This window comes from Musca autumnalis, unplaced genomic scaffold, assembly GCF_047663935.1.
Source record: "Musca autumnalis isolate F117 unplaced genomic scaffold, ASM4766393v1 scaffold_5, whole genome shotgun sequence".
NCBI lineage: Eukaryota > Metazoa > Arthropoda > Insecta > Diptera > Muscidae > Musca > Musca autumnalis.
The window spans coordinates 97,460,260-97,477,379 of record NW_027412088.1 but is presented as its reverse complement, the minus strand read 5'-3'; the positions used below and the strand labels follow the sequence as shown (position 1 = coordinate 97,477,379).

The 17,120-nt window shown below is 34.2% G+C and overlaps 1 protein-coding gene across 3 annotated transcripts in view; it reads left to right on the top strand.

Annotated features, from left to right (window-relative positions):
• Positions 1 to 6,701: 6,701 nt before the first annotated feature.
• Positions 6,702 to 17,120, top strand: part of NKAIN (Sodium/potassium-transporting ATPase subunit beta-1-interacting protein) — a 198,761-nt gene continuing 188,342 nt past the window's right edge. For 2 of the 3 annotated variants that reach the window (XR_012408397.1, XM_073955137.1), the window contains exon 1: positions 6,707 to 6,997. The gene's annotated coding sequence lies outside the window, so the exon portion shown is untranslated. Of the gene's footprint in view, positions 6,998 to 17,120 lie in introns of all 3 variants that reach the window. The other variant, XM_073955136.1, reaches the window with a different exon arrangement.

Genomic DNA, 17,120 nt, shown 5'->3' with positions numbered 1-17,120 from the left:
GAAAGTAAGTTGGTAGTCACACGTACAAATTTTTCGAAAAAGTAAAATGTATTTTTATTAAATAAAAGCAATTGTTTTTTTTTCTCCTTTTTGATTTCTGTGAACTATTTGTGCAAAATGTCAACAAAAGCGTAGCCATTTCCGCCAATTTCATTTCCAAATTAATGGCGATGACAACTTAACGATAATATCGATAGCAATCGATTTTTTAAACTATTATATCGAAAATATCTAAAGCTGAGTACACATTGCCAGTTTTGAATGACAGCTTTGTTGGTGCTTGCTTGTGTGGCCGTTCATTTTTGTCATTCATCATGCAACCAAAAAATGTTTCGTGGTTGCTGGACGGTTGGACAGTTATAGATAACTGCGAAATATCGACATTCAAAACTGACAATGTGTACTGCTCTTAATGTTGGGAATATCGATGGTTTGCCAGCTCTACATGTTCCATAAAGTACAGTACACATTGACAAGCAAAACTGATTGCCATCGAGGTCTATTTCGTGAATATCAAAGCCTAACTGAAAAATTTCTTTTGTAATCTCTAAATAATACCATATATATTGTATTTCAAAAGTTTTTAGCTAAATAAAAGTTGTTATTTGCCGGAAAAATGTCCTAAAAGTACGCTGACTGTCAGTTTTGAATGATAATGTGTACTCCCGTTAAAGCTGGCAAAAAATCGATGGCACTATCGATAAAATCGATTATTTTTTAAAAATTAAATATCGATAGATAGTTTTGCCTATCGATATTATCGGAACAAAAATCCCCAACCTAATGTCATGTTCACGCGAGCGTTTCAATTACGTTGTTCGCCCGTCGAATGACGTACACGAATTAACCCGTTTCCACGACACCAATCGTAATTGTTTTTACGAAAATTTGAACCGAAAACACATAAAATATACATTAAATGAATAGGAAAAGCAATAGACTTTCCTTCAAATGTATCTTCTATATTTAACTACACACATTTCATTCATTTTTTCTATAAATTCTGAATAATTTTGTATTTTCAATATATTTTTATATGTTTCTATTTCCAAAATTAAAGAGAGAGACATGTCAAAACAATTGGCCTGTTCCCGTACTTTATAAAGTGGTAAAAGTCGTAAATGTTATAAAAGTCGTTAAGCTGGGTACACATTGTCAGTTTTTAATGACAGCTTTGTTGTTGCTTGCTAGTGTGGCCGTTCATTTTTGTCATTCATCATACAACCACAAAATATTTTGTGGTTGCTGGACGGTTGCACAGTTATCGATAATTTCAAAAAATCGTCATTCAAAACTGACAATGTGTACTGTACTTAAAAGATTTTCATATAAATTTTGTGTACGGGAACGCAAAATGTCATGGTAGAATAAGAAAAGGTAGCAGCAATACACAGCTGACTGAACTGGGTTGTAACGTTAGTGTCAAATTTCTTATGACACTTTATACATTTATTTCTATTTCGATGTACATTAGGGACATATATTTTTTGAGAAAAAAATATATCATTCGGAAAAAACCATTTCCCAAAAAGACTTCTTCATATCAATGATATGTAACCTCCTCCAAGTTCGAACGATAAGCCGCACAGTAAATACCCGCTTGTAGAGGCGATACAACGTTTGTTAATATGTGAGGTATTTTGTTAAAATTTAAAAAAATAAAGCACTAATAAACATGTGCTTCTTTGATTTCTAAAACAAAACATTGAAACAGCTTCTCCTTTTTCTATGAATTTCCAGCGACCCCAAACTTTTCTGCAAGAATTCTACTTTCTGCGAGAATTTATGCATTTAGTGGAATGATGTGGAAACATACAAATTGAAAATGTAACGAATTTTCATTCATGTTTTCCAAAATATTCAACCAAATGTGAAAAATTATTAGTTTTTTAAATTTCAATCATTGATAGACATTTCCTTGTTTTGTTTACAAATACAACTGGCAGTAACGTTACAAACAAAAACAAATTCCTTTGTGGTTGTTGTTCGACTTGTATTTGTTGTTGTATTTACTTTACCTTATATTTGTTCTACCATGAATTGGAGTTATGATTTCACAACATCTTTCGATGTAGTCCAACAGAGTTGTGAGAAATGCATTCCGTTCGATACATTTTATAAGCAGTTGCTGTAGCGATCCCTACAGAAAAAAACCAGTTGGTTGATCCCTACACATTTCTTCAAAAGACAAACAAGAGTATATACATTTCGGAGAATTTGTTATAAAATAAAGAAATAAAAACTTAAGTTGCGAACATTTTTGCGCTAATTCACGAGACGGACATTTTTAAGGGAGTGCAGTTGGAGTCCATGTCGAAAGCTGAACTAGTGATGGTAAGGCAAAAAAAAAACCTTTAGGATGATGAATCAAAATCAGATGCGCTTGGATTAATTGGAGAACGGAGAAAGTAAACTCAAATGTGATTGAATTTAATGGAAACTCGTTTTAATTTGTGTTTATATAATAACGTTCTTTGTATTATAGTTTTACACAAATAATATATGCCTTTTATTTATTCTCGGATATTTCGCAATGGCTTGCATTTTTATTGCACCTTTAGACTGACTAAAAATGCAATCCGAAGCGTGCCTTTAAATTCAATCCAAAACACTGCATCAAAAGCTGTGATTTGGATCGAAAATGGAGTACATCCTAGCTGTGTGCTGTGGAAGCAAACTGGAGTGCATCCTAGCTGCGCGCTCTCTTGTAAAATTCATAAGTGAATTCATAGGAAAAGATGTACTCCAACAGCAATTGTACTGTAAACTTGTACAGATTAAACTGCACCCACGGATTTTAAAGGAAGTTTCAATCAAAAGATATGCAAAATTAGTTGATATGAACTGGAAAAACAATTTTCTTTCCTTCAAACATATAGGCCCGTTATTACATCCTTTCTGTATTTAAATATTGGCCGGTATCGGTCAGTTAACCCATTTTGTTATTTTTACATGTTTACTTTAAGAATAAGTGTCAGATAAATTAAAAGGAACTTTGTGTTCCTTTTAAAATTTAAAGTGCGCCCGAGAGTATGCTGCACCAAAAGCAAGAAAAAATTGTCAGTAAATTCAAATAAACCAATCAGATTTGAGAAAACTTTAGGTATACAGATTTTTTTGCTTGATATTTCTATATTTTTACAAAATATAACATTTATGCTCTGTTCCAGAACCTACAAGAAGCTACTATTTTTTACTACGATAACATTTTTTCCTTTATGTTATCGGAAATAATAGTAAAAAATAGTACATTCTTGCAGTACTGGAACAGACCATTAGTTTAAATGGAAGATGTAACAACAAATCCCTTGTAATGCGAACTTTATTCCTTACTTTTCTTAAGACCGTGTTTAGACATTCACACTGGAAAGAAAATTTTTTTTCTCAATTTCTTTTAAAAATGTCCTTGTTGTTTAGACACGGAAATCATGTTTGTGTCAATTTTATAATTTTTCTTATTCTTCTTCACACTCATTTTCTCATTGCGACGTTCAAAAACAAAGCCAAGGCAAATTTGTAATGAAAAATAAAAATGGACGTGTGTGATAAACAATTAATTATTAAAGGAACCCTTGAATTGCATTTAAATTTTGATATTTCCACTTATTTCAAATTGTTTTTGCTTAAAAAAATAGTTTTTCCTCCAAATGTTTTTTTTTTCAATTGTCTCCGCTGTTGTTTGTTTCTCGACAGAGAAAATAAAATGAAAGAAAATGCAAAAACAAATCTGCAGCCAACTTCAGGTTGTATACAAAGAAAAACGAAACAAAACAGAATTTGCCAGTACAGAGGTGTGTGTACCCCCTCTTATTCCTCTCTACTCCCTAGCCCATAAACTCAATTTTCTTTCCCATCAACTTTCCCTGTATAAACAGGGATTAAAGTAAGGTATAACAAAAATGGACTTTAAAGTAGGGATAGGTAAGTCGACTTTCGGTTAATCGATTAATCGACTTTTTGCAGTCAAAAATCTAAAAATCGTAGTCGACTTTTGTCTGGAGGGAAAATCGCATAATCGATTATCTAGTGATCGATTTTCGAGTTTGCCCATATATTTGGTCTGTTCCAGTACTACACATTTCTACACATTTTTACTCCGATAACCGATTTTTCCTTTATGTTATCGAAAAATATAGTAAAAATGTGAAGTACTTGGTTTGTTCCAGAACTGCAATAATCTACTAATTTTTACTATTTTTTCCGATAACATAAAGGGAAAAATGCTATCGTAGTAAAAAATAGTAGCTTCTTGCAGGTTCTGGAACAGAGCAACTGGAACAAACCAATTGTGGACTTGGCGGTTTTACACTTTTGGCGGTTTTACAGTTTCAAAAGAAAACTCGAAAATCGACGAATATTCGATTATAATCGATTATCTGCGGTTATGGAAAAGTCGAAAGTCGAGTTTTAAAACAACTGAAATAATCGCAAGACCGAAAAATCGCATTTTTAGTTTTAGACCAAAATCGAAAAGTCGAAAAATCGATTATTGCTTTCCATTACCTATCCCTACTTTAAAGACAAGATGTAAGAACGGGCCATATTTTATTTTAAATTCTATTCTTTTCATTTTCTATTTTTTTCTGAAAATTGTGGTGTTTTCAACACATTTTGCAAATTTTCTATTTTCGCAAATTTTCTATTAACGAGAGAGACCTGCCAAAATAACTTTTTGGTATACTGACTTTCATGCAGGCATTTCATTTTAGTTCCTAGATTTGTACGCGAATTTGAAACAATCGACAATAGATGTAATAAATGTAAAGCATAGTACACACCGGCCAACAACACTGACAGTCATCGAGGTTTATTTTGTTAATGTCAAAGTCTAGCTGAATAATTACTTTCCCAACCTCTAAATAATACTTTACGCATTGTATATCAAACATTATTACCTAAACAAAAGTTTTTATTTGCCAGAAAATTGTAGCAAAAGTTCGTTGACTGTCAGTTTTGACTGATGGTGTGTACTCCCCTTAACAGCAATGAAAGAGAAGACAAAATTTACTATGCTTTGAATGTCTACTAAAGCCCTAAACACATCCAACGTTTGAGTAAAGTTTTGTGCTATTCTCGGTAGAAGAATAAAGACAAATTGAATTAAAAAATTCAGCGCCATCATCACATTCTGCAGCAGCAACTTCATTTGAAATTGTTGCACCTTCTATGGCAGCAGCTAGTGCGACAGCTTTATTCGACGTTGCCGCAGTAAACATAGTAAAGACCTAAGAAAAAATAAATTAAGAAATTCAATGCTATTTTCTGTTCCTCAGGTTTACTTGTTGGTCGTTTTTGAAAGTTGCGATTTAATTTTAATAGTCAATTCCATTACTTATACGTCAAACAAATCCTCATAAAGAAGATTAACCCTGCAAAAGGCTATAATATAAACATGGCCTTAATCGATTCGTTTTATTTAAGCCATTTATATTTATATATTTATTGAATGAGGGATAAGGGATTTTATATTTTAAACTTGCTTCCACCATAGTCAGTTCGTTCGTACTGTAGTCACGTCCAGCTTCTATCAAATCATTGTAACTATAAAGGCCTACGTACATAAGCTGCCTTGCCTGGTTGCCTTGCTTGCTTCTTATAAAAGAATAAAAAAGAAAGGGGCAACCCAGTTCGAAATTTGCTCGGCCTCCTTTATTTATTTTTATTAGAAGCAGAAATGAAGCAGAAAAGCAAGGCAACCAGGCAAGGCAGCTTATATACGCAGGTCTTAAGTTTTTCCCCTTATCATTTTACAGTATAATCTACCGAAGTTTTTGATGCTTCATTTGCAGAAAACATTCGAAGTATGATTAGATGCTCATGGAGCAACAATACGGTTAAAAACTGGTAGCACTTTGTCTTTTATTCATCTACCAGAAATGACAAAAAACTTTACTCAAACGTTGGATGTGTTTAGGGCATAATCGTTCCACCGTTTACTTTTAATTCATGTTTTGCAGTTTTTCTAAAAATGTTGGCGTTTTTCATAAATTTTTAAATTTTGTCTGTCATAATTAATTTATTTCGAGAAATACTGTCATTTGTTAGAGATGGGACATATTTTATCGTCGTTCGGAGAGTAATTTAAATTGAACTACATATATGTATACAAAAATCGTCCTTCATTCTCAGAATTTTGTGTGGAAAATGAAGCAATTAATACATAATTTGGGGTCGTACAACGAATAGAGAGAGAATTGCCGTCAGTATGAACAAGGCATGACATGCTTAAATTCAAAATATAAAAAAATAGTAGCTTCTTGCAGGTTCTGGGACAGAGCAATTTCTTCGTCGTTCAGAGTAGAGCATGGCACAATTACCAAGGTAGATGCATCAGCCAACAACTACAACAAAATCCTGTTCAGTACTGTGAAAAGTCAAAAGTGTTTTCCAAAAATAAATCGATTCACATAATTTTTTCAACAAAATTTCAGTTGGCAGTTATTAATAAATGCATTATTATAGAAATTCATCAAAAAATCACAATTTTTTATTTAAATTTTTATTTTTTTATTTATTTTTGTGTGTTACAATTACAACTTTTTTGACAGCTCGCAGTACATCAGCTGGGATGATGTGGGTACCTTGTATGATTGTACCATGACTTTAACTAAGTAATGAGACGTATTGTAACGTAAGTATTTAAATAACTTTACGTTAGCACTAATCACAAGCCCAAAGCCACACACTCACATAGTAACGGAGTGTTGGTATGTGAATCTGAGAGACACAAAACTTGCAGCAATTGACGAGTAAAAGCGAAGAAAGGTGTATTAACGGTAGTCGAACGGAAGAAAAAGTGTCGCTTGTGTGTTTTGGATAACAATAATAACAGCAACAAAAATATTTAAAAAATAATAAAAAAAAAATATTTTTATGCTAACGATGGCATATATTTATTGCAAATCCCTCCATAAATAATTGTTAATATTATTTAATGAAATCATACAAAAAATATGCGAATGTTTTAGTTTTCAACTGAATTGAGAAGAAAAATAAGGTAATGAAAAAAAATTAAACAAACAACAACAAAAATATCTTATGAAGAGAAAATCATATGAAATCACGATAATAATAACATAATGACAACAAAAACAACAATAACCATAAAAACAAACGAAAACAAAATGATTTAAACCTCATCTAATGAATAAAAGAGAAGAATAAACAAAAGAAGAAATTAAAACAAAAAAAAAATGTTGAAATAGAAATTCAAAACAAGAAAAAACGTTGTTAGTTAATATGACGTAAAAACGGTGCGTGAATGAGTGAGTGATTGGTGTGGTGACTAAAGTGACAACATTTTCTTTTGCATTTTCACCCCAAATTCCAAAATTTTAAATTTTCGTTTGCGCTTGGTGATCTAAGAAAATTTGAATACCCCAACCCACTTGTAAAGTGTGAATCATTTGATGAAAGCAGTGACGGAATGTTGTTGTATTTTTGTGGTGCCTCATTGTGAAAATTTCTGTCTTATATTGGAGAATTATGTTTTTCTTGTTGGTATAGGTCATTGAAACCTGTTAAGAAGGCAGCCTACACACGAAAAATACCACAGGAAAATAAGTATCAGAAACAAGTGTGGGGAAATTGTTAAGAAAAACTTGTCCATTCCTTTGGTTGGTTGTGAAGTGTTTTATTTTTCCTCTTTGTTTACAAAAAAAGAACATACGAATGTTTGATGTTTCTTGTTCTCTTCCATGATCTCTGAGAGGAAGGAAACCATTGAGTTTCTCTTTTAAGTAAGGATTATAAAATCCAATGTTAAGATTTTTGTGTGTGTTTTCGTGTTTTTGAAAAGGTAAATAGGTATCCGTATCTTAATCTTTGGTCGATTAGAAATGACGTTTTCTTGTTGTTGTCGCGTATTTTGTAGATAAAGTTGTTGTTGGGGACTGCATAACGAATCGACAACTACAAATCTTGACAACATTAAGAAACTAAATGGAGATTTATGCACAGTGGTCACAGTGGTGTGGTAATAAAAATACAATGGGTAACTGTAAATATAAAACGGAAGTTAATATTGTGTAATATCGACTTTAGGGTAATCCAACAATGCTTTGTTTTTGAACTATATGTACCTATCAACAGCACACTGGCTTAACTTTGGTAAATATTGTAAGAATTTTTTATTTTCTTTTTAATCGGGTTGGACCTCGCCAATTATCACCAAAAAATTCGGCGTATCGCAGGATTAGACTTGGCCACTTTCAATATTTTTACTGGCGTTTTTTCAAACAGTTATGTAAATAACATAGCCGCAAAATGGTTTAGAAATGGATTTTCCTGGCCAAAACCAAAACCAATTTTTCGTCACCAATTTTTAATTTCTACCTACCTACATGGGATTCGAAAGTAATCCTATTGAAATTAATTAATTAAATAAGGTAAACAAAATGCATATAGAAATGCCTTCACTCGATTGGCAACCTTATATTGGGATAAAACGAAGTGTGGACCCATGTTGATAATTGTTGGTGGAGAAGTTTTGAGGCCACTAACCCCCAGTTTTTTATTGGTCTCACACGAATTGTCAAATTTTGTAGATCGATTTACTCGCCTTAGGGCAAATGTAGAACGCTGATTTTTGAATGAGGAATTCTATACTATATATCGAATATCGTCTAGGGGCTGAGCTATGGATGCTCAAATTATTACGAATATAGACGAACGAACAAAAAATAGTTACAAAAACAGGGGGTAAGTACCTCAAATGTCGAATTGCAGTTACTTCGGTCAAAATTGTAGCTAAAATCCTCAATATACCGAAAATAGGAAATTAACGTTATATGGGGGCTATACCAAAACATGGACCGATGTCGACAGTTTTTAGTGGAGATATTTTATGACCGCTGGATACCTCAAATATCGAATTACAAATAGTTCGGTTAAAATTGTAGCTAAAATCCTCAAAATACCGAAAATCGGTAGGTACGCTATACCAAAACATGGACCTATGTTGACAGTTTTTCGTGGAGATATTTTGTGATCAAAAGTAGCCTCGACTCTTTAATTACGGGTAGTTCGGTTGAAAATTTTAGCTAAAATCCGCAAAATACCGCTATACCAAAACATGGACCTATGTTGACAGTTTCGGTGGAGATGTTTTGTGGCCACTGGGAGCTTCAAACGTCAAATTACAGGTAGTTCGGTTAAAAATTGTAGCTACAATCCTCCATATACCGGAAATCGGGAGGTACCGTTATATGGAGGCTGTACCAAAACATGGATCTATGTTGACAGTTTTTGGTGTAGATGTTTTGTTATCACTAGGAACCTTGGCTGTCAAATGTAGCTACAATCCTCAAAATACCGGAAATCGGGAGTTAACGTTATAGCGGGGGTGTACCAAAACGTGGACCTATGTTGACAGTTTTTCGTGGAGATGTTTTGTGACCACTGGGAACCTTAAATGTCCAATAACAGGTAGCTCGGTTAAAAATTGTAGCTAAAATCCTCAAAATACCGAAAATCGGGAGGTACCGTTATATGGGGGCTATACCAAAACATAGTCCTATGTTGACGGTTTTTGGTGGAGATGTTTTGTGAAAACTGGGAACCCCAAACGTGAAATTACAAGTAGTTTCGTCAAAAATGTATATAAAATTCCCAAAAAAATAAAATCGGGAGGTACCGTTATAATGGGGGCGATACCAAAACGTGGTCCGATATGGCCCGTCTTCGAACTTGACCTGCCTATGGGAAAAGACACTCGGGTGCAAAAATATAGCGCCCTAGCTTAATTGCTGCGAACGCTAGAGTGATTACAACAGACGGACATGGCTAGATCCTCTTAGAATTTTATACTGATCAAGAAAATATTTTGTTTTTCTGTTATAAGCAGAACAAGTTAAAAAGCTTTAAGTTCGGCCGGGCCGAACTTTTTATACCCTACACCATAAAATATTCTAAGCTAATATGGAATTGTTAGTTTTCTTTCTGTTGCGAAAGTACCTAGGCACACAATTTTAGCTGGAGAAGTCACTTGACCACTAGAAACCCTAAGTGACAAATTATAGCCAATTCGGTCGGAACATGTAGCTAAAAACATCAAAATACCGGAAATCGGACGGTACCGCTATATGGGGGCTACAAGAAAACGTTGGCCTATGCACATAATTTATGGTGGCGATGTTTCTTGGTCATTGGAAACCCTAAATGTCAAATTATAGCTAATTCGGTCTGAAAATGTAGCTAAAAGCGTCAAAATAGGTGAAATCGGGCGGTATCGCTATATGGGGGCTGTACCAAACCGTGGACCTATGACCATAAGTTATGGTGGAGAAATTTCTTGATGACTAAAAACCCTAAATGCAAAAGTATAGCTAATTTGACCAGATCATGTACCTAAAAAAGTCAAAATACCGGAAATCGGGCGGTACCGCTATATGGGGGATATAAGAAAACGTGGACCTATATCTATGATTTTTGGTGGAGAAGTTTCTTGCTCAAGGGAATCCCAAATATCAAATTATAGCTAATTCAGTCTTAAAATGTGGCTAAAAACGTCAAAATATCGGAAATCTGGCGGTACCGTTATATGGGGCTATACCAAACCGTGACCGATATAGCCCATCTTAGAACTTGATCTAAGTTCAGACCAAAAACACATGTGTACCCTTTAGCTCAACTCATTCGGAAGATAGCGTGATTACAACAGACGGAACGACGGAGGGACGGACAGGGCTAAATCGACTTAGAATTTTACGCTGATCAAGAATATATATTCTTTATACGGTCGTAAATGATTATTTCGATGAGTTACAAACGGAATAACAAACTTAATAAACCCTACATACTATGGTGGAGGTTATAAAAAAAAATAAAATAATGAACTATAGAAATGAAAGGAATTCTATGCGCGACTAGAACTATATGAACTAAAGGAACTATATAGATGCAAGAGCCAAATATAGCTCCAATAGTTCCTTGTCCGGAATAGTTCCTTGGAACTAGTTCGTTCCGCAACTACACAACTCTAGACAAAATGGAACATTGTTTCGTGTTCACAGAAAGATGCATGAGAGTGTCCTCTTTCCCATATGTATGCGTTTGTTCATGTCCCGTTCCTTTTATTGATATAACATGGGCAAAAATAGGTCTGTACGATAACCCAAAAATTTGTACAAATTTTCGATAGCAAAATTGTCCAGTAAAAGAGAGCGAGTTGAGAGAGATTTTTAAATTTCTGTGACGGAGAACTTGTAAATATTTGCTGGAAAAATTTGTCCCGTAAAAATTTGTAAGTTTGGCCAGCTGACTATTAATCACCTGTTCAATGTAATACCCCGTTTGCCCTTAACCGTATTTAATAAACCCATTGGGTTTCAAATGTAAATTCCATACAGCAAAAGTCAAATAAATCCTCATAAAGTAGTAGTAGTTAACCCGGCAATAACCTCTTATGCAAATACCGTTTAAACAACTTGAAATGTTAACATGTTTGACCAAGAAAATTTCACAATTTCACATTTGTCTTAGATTCTAAAGCCTTGTGGATAGGATTATTATTTATTTATTCCAACAGGAACATAAATTATTTACATAGAATCTCCATCTTACACTATCCGATGCAATATTTCTTAACTCATTAAATGAGTTTTTCGGTTTCGTGAAAAATTGTTCTTCGCCAGGTGGATTTTGGTCGTACTCTGCTGCGATTATCCTGAGGATTCCAACTCGATGTTTCGTGGCATATATCATCAAAGGTCTTACGGAGTGTGTGGTCAATCCAGTTGTATTTACGTCGTTTAATTTGTGTGTTAATATGTTGTTGAGCCAGTTGAAGAAGGTCATCTTTTTATAATAGTCCTTGGCCACCATATTTTTAGAATGTTGCGAAGACATCTGTTGGTGACACAAAATGGAACTCAAAGTCTGGGGTGTGTAAAATTTCCTTTGGAGATGAAAGCCCTTGATGAGTATACTAAGAACCCAGAAGGAAATTTTCGCCATGGGTCAAGTTTCTGAGATATTGCGCGATGAAGTTTTTGATTTTTTTCCGATAATACATGGGAAAATAGCTCCATATCTCTGTTTGTTTTGTTGTTGTAGCTTCGTTTTGAGGTGACATGTCTTCAGTCAAATCGATTGGCGAATCTTTTTTGTAGAAAATTTCATTCTTCTAACTAAATGCGTTTCATGTCCTTTTCGTCCTTTATTTCTTGAACCGTAGTGAAAGTACAAAAAGGTTGTTCAGAAGATTTTAGATAGGGTTCTCTTTGACGACTAATCGAGCTTGTCCCGTTTTCATTGTAATTTTTGACATTTATTCGGACTTGGCTCAGAATTGTTTTTCGGTATATTCGTTATTGGTTATGTATAGGTATGTACGACCTCAAAACGAAGCTACCACAACGCCAAACAGAGATATGGAGTTATTTTCCCAAGTATTATCGGAAAAAAATCAAAAACTTCATCGCGCGATATCTCAGAAACTTGACCTATGGCGAAAATTTCCTTTTGGGTTCTTAGTATACTCATCTAGGGCTTTCATCTCCAAAGGAAATTTTCCACCCCCCCCCAAAAATGCTGCTGCACAGTGTAATTGATTGATTTTCGATTGCATAATTTTCTTTGGTTGTTGCAAGCAGCACGATGTCGCACAATGTCGCGAGTTCATATTAACTGTGGCCAAAAATAGAAGGAGTTGTCGTAGGTGCATCAATTTTGGTACACGTACCTATGACTTACAATCTTCAGGACAAAAAATTGGGTTGGTGGGTCCACGTTTTGATATAGCCCCCATAGAACCGTACCTCCCGATTTTCGGTATTTTGAATGTTTTAGACACAATGACCAACCGAAAGTATTCAAATTTTGTGGTTAGTCTTCGGCAGAGGTATCAAACAATCCAACAGAGAGTTGTGGGCTTAGGTCCACGTTTTGATATAGCTCCCATACAAAGGTACCTTCCGATTATCGGTATTTTGAAGATTTTATCCTTATTATTACACCGAAATTGCTGAAATTTGGTATTTAGTCTTCGTAGGGGGCATTATAACTTCACCTTGAAATTTGTTTGCATAGGTCCACGCCTTCATATAGCCCCCATAGGACGGTACCTCCTGATTTTCGGTATTTTGGAAGTTTTAGCCTGATTATCACACCGAAATGGCTGAAAATTGGTATTAAGTCTCCGTTGGGGGACTTATAACCTTCCACCAGAAATATGTCGGTATAGGCCCTCGTCTTCCTATAGCCCCCATAGAACCGTGCCTCCTCATTTTCGGTATTTTGAGTGTTGTGGCCTTAATATCCAGCCGAAATGTCTGAAATTTGGTGTTTAGTCTTCATATTGTTTGTGAGCATATTGAATATATCAAACTCTTGTCTCTGTATATGAGAAATTCCCTTTAAAAATTTTTTTCACCGATTAGTGGTCAAAAAACGGTAAATCTTTTATAAAAAACCGATTTTTGATTTTCGCTGTTCACATTTTTTTTAAAAATTGATATTTTTAAAATTCTCTCGTTTTAAAGCGAGATTATTAGGTGCTTAATAAGCCCACAAAAATATATGATGATCGGTTCATTCGTTTTCGCGCTATAGCCAACACCGCAAAACGATTTGTTAAAAAAGGGGGTATCCTCTCAGTGAGGTGGTCGCTGAAAAAGAGAAATGACACATTCGTCTGCAAACCTCTGCAGCTAGGACCTTTATATATTTGAAGTACTCACTTTTTACTACTCATACAGCAAAAAATATCGATATAAACTTTTATACAATTTTTTCCCCACTCCACTCAATTTAAAATTTGCTTCAGAAAATTAATAAACCAGTAGGCCTATTCTGTAACTTTTAACAACTATCGATATTGTTTAAATTTCTTTTGTTATTGTAACAAAAACAAAACAAACAAATGAAATTGTTGTAAAATAAACAATGAGTAGAGTTGTTAAAAAGTTACAGAATAGCCCTACAGCCCCCCTATTCAGTAACTTTTTAACAACTTTACTCATTGTTTATTTTACAACAATTTCATTTGTTTGTTTTGTATTTGTTACAAAAACAGAAGAAATTTAAACAATATCGATATTTGTTAAGAGTTACAGAATAGGCCTACAGGGTACCTATTCTGTAACTTTTTAACAATTTCACTCATTGTTTATTCTACAACAATTTCATTTGTTTGTTTTGTAGTTGTTACAAAAACAAAAGAAATTTTAACAACTTTTCAATCGATAAAAGTTACAGAATAGGCCTACTGGTAATACATGTTTGGGTAAATGTAAACACCATATGATTAATATTTACATGCAAACAAAAGTGTAGCCAAGTTTATTACATCCCAAGAGAACTTAGGAACCATTTTTGCAGCCACCACTCCTTTTAAATTTTAAATATTAACGCATAATATAATTTATTAATTTTAGAAGAAAAAAACACAAAAATACGTATTAACTAAAATTGTCGGATTTAAATCCTCATATAGCAAAAACTACTTCACGTATCAGTACCAAAATTTAGATTCTTCTTAATAAATATGTTTTCTATCACTCCCCATCAATAAATTTGTTCAACGAAGTATTTAGTTTTTACCATTTTTGGCCACGGTCCTGACACTGTGTGTCGTCGGCATATTCCAGATCTTCAAGGTTACGATGTAGTCTCCAAGGAATGCCTTTATTTTGGTTTATTGAATATGACAATATTTGGTCAAGAGTGGTTATGAAAAGGAGCGGAGAAAGCAGACATCCCTGTTTTACTCAGCTGATAGTTTTGAAAGCTTTGCTGATCTTGCCGTTGAGGAAAACTCTCATCGTTGAGTTGGTTTACTTTTATCAGATTTATTATTTTGGTTTGGGGTGCTTTTGTTCTCAAGTGCTTTCCAGATATTGTTTCCGTTAAGAGCGTCGAAAGCTTTTTCAAAATCGACGAATGTTAAATACAATGGCGTGTTGAACTCGTTGCACTGCTCGATTATCAATCGCAGACTATTTATTTGGTCCACACAGGAGCGGTTAGGTCTGAACCCTGCTTGATCTTTACGGAGGCATTTCTCTAGTGGCTTAAGTATGCGGTTGAGTATAATTCTGTTAAACATGTTGCATATAGATGGTGTTAAGGCTATGTCTCTCCAGTTGCTGCAAAGTTTTAAGTCTCCTTACTTTGGTATTTTTATTACGAGGCTTTATTTCCACTCTGACGGGATCGTTTCTGTTTCCAAGATTTAGATTATAAGTGGCGAGGGTATTTTAGCGAAATATTCTGGGTCGCATTTCGTAAAATTCTGCAGGCAGATTGTCAATACCTGCTGATTTACGATTTTTTATTAGTATTATTGCCTCTTTTATTTCACTTATTGAGGGGGTACCCGCATTTATATATTCCACATAGGGCGATTGTTTGTTTGGCTTTGTACTCCATCGTTATTTAACTCGGTAGCTGGTTCGGCAGTGTGATTTAGGATATCCTCAAAGTGCTCCTTCCATCTTTTGAACCAGACGTCTGCGTCCGTGAGAATAGTTCAGTTTTTGTCTTTAATCGGTATATACGGTTTTTGTTTTTTTCCCGAAAGTTTTCTTGTTATGTTAACATCTGTTTTTAAGTGTCCACGACTTACTGCTGCCTCGGCTTCGGCAGCCATAGAATTTATAAAACTGCGTTTATCTGCGGATAGGATTAATGCTTTAAATATGTAAAATGCAATTTTTAAAATTTATGTTTTTTGTTCCATTTGGTTTAAAATATCAAAAGAAACAAAAACAATTATCATACATTAGGACTGTCTGGTTACTTTCCCAGCATGAATTGTCCAGCAAGAACTGTCTCAGAGAGTAAGAAGTTTTTATTCTCTTTTGCAAGAAAATTGTAAAAAGTAAACAGACACCTTCCCAGCAAAAACCAACAAACAATGAGCTGGCTTGCCAACGCAGAACAATTTGTCCGCCAATAAAGGAACCAAAGAAAGCAAAAGTTTTGCATTTATTTAAAATAAAAAGAAAATGACCCAAAAAAGGAATTTTTCAACTTTGCAACTTTGTTCTCCGAAAAAAACAATACAATTGCTTGCTATTTCTATAATAAAATTGTTTTTAATTTTCACAAACATAAATCACCGAACAATTAAAAACAGCTGATTGTTTTCAGGAAGAAAAAGAAGAGTTTGCAAGTGCTTGCTAGAAGAAATTTGTCCAGCAAGAATTTGCAAACTCTCAGTAAAAGAACTGTCAAAATGTCTCTCTCGAATCGCTCTCTTTTGCTGACTTTTTGTGTTAACCATAGATGGGCAAAATTTCTCTTAAATAGAATTTAAGGGAAAATTAGAACTGGGTTTTTGTTAAAATTTGTTTGCTTTTTTAATAATTTTTAAACGCAGACGGTATCTTAACAAGTCCAAAAAACTATGATATTAAATACAAATTTGCAAAATGACCCGTAAATGTTTATTTATGTTGTAACAACGAAAAAGAGAAACAAAACACAGCAACGCTGGCGTGCAAGAAAGCCCATCTATGGTGTTAACAGACAACTTCCAGCAACAATTGGTACAAATTGTTACAAGTTTTAGCGTAACCATATTTTGGGAAACAGCTGACTTTCTTGCAAGTTCTTACAAAATGTTCGATAACTTTTTGCAATTTTTCTTGTTTGGGAGAGTAAAAATCACTGAGAGAAGTTGCAGGAACTTGCTGAGTAATTATTGCTGGGAAAGTCATCCTACAGACCTACTTTATGTTGCATGTTCTTGATCCACTGTGTTATCGATTTGAACATCAACGACGGACCGACCGGGCAGCTTGTCATTGTTTGCATAAACATTAATCGTGTCCCCTGTGAGCACTTAACACTCTCTCGGTACCCATCTTGAACCGCACAAAGAATGAATTGGTACCTACTGCTCTTTTGTTTAAGTTCTATCTCTTTCCTACCTATACTCACTCACGACCGTTACAAATATGAGTAATTGAAAATAAAGCAAATAAAACCGAAAAAAATAAAACAATTTCGTTCAAAAAGACGATCAAACAAAAACAAGAAAAAGAAGTGTTGTTGTTTTTGGTTTCTTAAGAAACCCCCAACAACAAAATGAACATTTGAGAAATAAAGAGTAATTGAGTCATATGATTCAGGTTTGTTTTTTTGATTTTACCTGTAAGAAATGAAACAACAACAAC